Source organism: Cervus elaphus, chromosome 27 (assembly GCF_910594005.1).
Source record: "Cervus elaphus chromosome 27, mCerEla1.1, whole genome shotgun sequence".
Classification (NCBI taxonomy): domain Eukaryota; kingdom Metazoa; phylum Chordata; class Mammalia; order Artiodactyla; family Cervidae; genus Cervus; species Cervus elaphus.
The window spans coordinates 46,804,406-46,807,023 of record NC_057841.1 but is presented as its reverse complement, the minus strand read 5'-3'; the positions used below and the strand labels follow the sequence as shown (position 1 = coordinate 46,807,023).

At 36.2% G+C, this 2,618-nt stretch overlaps 1 non-coding gene across 1 annotated transcript; it reads left to right on the top strand.

Moving 5' to 3' along the window:
• Nucleotides 1-1,254: 1,254 nt before the first annotated feature.
• LOC122685135 lies at nt 1,255-1,362 on the top strand. The gene has a single exon (XR_006338299.1). It is a non-coding gene; the product is annotated as a U6 spliceosomal RNA (small nuclear RNA).
• Nucleotides 1,363-2,618: the final 1,256 nt, after the last annotated feature.

Here is a 2,618-nt window from a genome sequence, read left to right as displayed (position 1 = left end):
TGCAGACTCGACCATAGCTGAAATCTTCACCAAGAATTACCCTTGGTGGAAGGGATCTTCCAAGATTACTGCCTCATCCTGGAAAATCTAGATCCAATAACAGGTTAATTTGAGAGTAAAAGGGTCCAGTTTTCATGCCTAAGACATCTTTTAAGGAATATCTTAGAATTAGGGAAGTAATGTGGTTGACTAAAGCCTCCATTGTGCCCACACCCTGGCTCAGCTACTCACTCTGCCCAGTCATGATACTCTGAATAGCACACGCCAGTAATCCTTCTGTACTTTCATCTCAGAGACTTAGAATCTGATTCCAGGACAACCAGCTTAAAATAGACTTGGTTAGAGGGAGCATTGAATTAAATATTAATCTTAAATTGAATAAATTTGACTGATACAGAACTATAAGGGCTTCGGAAGAAATGAAAGTGAAAGTCGCTCAATCGTGTCTGACTCTTTGTGACTCCATGGGCTATACAGTTCATGGAATTCTCCAGGCCAGAATACTGGAGTGGGTAGCTGTTCCCTTCTCCAGGGAATCTAGGTCAATAATCTATAAATCCAGACATTCCTTTTCTTTGAGAAGACTGTCTAAAGTGACTTCCTCCACGATAACATTGAATTGTTCACAATATGTTCCAAGTGTTGGATACTTATAATTACTACCAAGAAAGTTACCATTAATTATCAATGCATACTGTTAATCTCACTTATTCTTCATAGCAACCTTTAAGATTGCATGCATTTAAATCTGGAGAACAGAGCATCAGCCATACCTGAGGAATAGAACAAATAGATATATATTCCTGATGTACTTTATTGAGAAGTAAACATGAACTACTGTGGTATCTTTGATGTTTATATTCTTATAACTTAAAATTCTATGTAAATTTTAAATTTCCTTTTAAATTCTAACGTTCTAAATGGAGATAAGTTTCCTTTTACTATCATATCCCTTCCTTGTGACTTATGTGATACTTTGAATTAAGATAATGTACAATAACCTTATTCTGAGTTGTTCATAGACTATTCTATAAAACTCTTAATCAAAAAAGTAAAAAAATATATAATGTGTTTGTGTTATGATGTCAGACTCACGTATATATTTGGAGAACTCAGCTTTGGTGATGTGCTGTATTACTTATCAAACAAATATGAATTATGTACTATAAGAATAATTACAAAATAGTGTAAATCCATTATTTTGGTCAAAGAAATGTGACTTAAATTCAAGAATATAGATAAAGAAAAAAGCTAGTGCTCGCTTTGGCAGCACATATACTAAAATTGGAACAATACAGAGAAGATTAGCATGGCCCCTGCTGCAAGGATGACACGCAAATTTGTGAAGCGTTCCATATTTTTTAGTACAGCCGCTATGGAGAACAGTGTGGAGATTTCTTAAAAAACTGGAAATAGAACTGCCATATGACCCAGCAATCCCACTTTTGGGCATACACACAGAGGAAACTAGATCTGAAAGAGACACGTGCACCCCAATGTTCATCGCAGCACTGTTTATAATAGCCAGGACATGGAAGCAACCTAGATGCCCATCAGCAGACGAATGGATAAGGAAGCTGTGGTATATATACACCATGGAATATTACTCACTCAGCCATTAAAAAGAATTCATTTGAATCAGTTCTAATGAGATGGATGAAACTGGAGCCCATTATATAGGGTGAAGTAAGCCAGAAAGATAAAGAACATTACAGCATACTAACACATATATATGGAACTTAGAAAGATGGTAACGATAACCCTATATGCAAAACAGAAAAAGAGACACATATGTACAGAACAGACTTTTGGACTCTGTGGGAGAAGGCGAGGGTGGGATGTTTCAAGAGAACAGCATCGAACATGTATATTATCTAGGGTGAAACAGATCATCAGCCCAGGTGGGATGCATGAGACAAGTGCTCGGGCCTGGTGCACTGGGAAGACCCAGAGGAATCGGGTAGAGAGGGAGGTGGGAGGGGGGATCAGGATGGGGAATACATGTAAATCCATGGCTAATTCATGTCAATGTATGACAAAAACCACTACAATAATGTAAAGTAATTAGCCTCCAACTAATAAAAATAAATAAAAAAAAAAAAAAAGAAAAAAGTTAATGTGGCTGCAGAAGAGCTCCAACTTGAGTCATTCTAGTAAATTTTCTGTTCTATCAGTGCCCTCTGGCAAGGAAGTCCGTGGTGTCTTTATTCATCTCTTGGACTAAGCATTTTGGAGGACTCAAGGAAGCATCAAACACAGATCAATATTTTTGGAACAAAGGAACCAACTGAACAACTAGCAGATATGTTTGAAAAACTGTTCTTGCTCAAGTCAAAGTGATGGTTCAGTGTATCCCTCCTAGACTGTATTCCAGAAAAAGGAAAGTTCACAGAAGGGAGGTAATTAGAAAGACTTTATGGAATTTCCTTTTAAAATGTGATACATTTCATATTTTAGGAAGTTTTAGGTTTCTAGAAGAGTGACAAAAACATTACAGAGAATTTCCATATACTCCATAAACAGTTTAATAGTTAATATTTTCAAAAAATGTTTGAAGATGAAGTAATTTTGCATAGGTATATGGGAAGAATATATTTATGACATTCACAGTACTAACA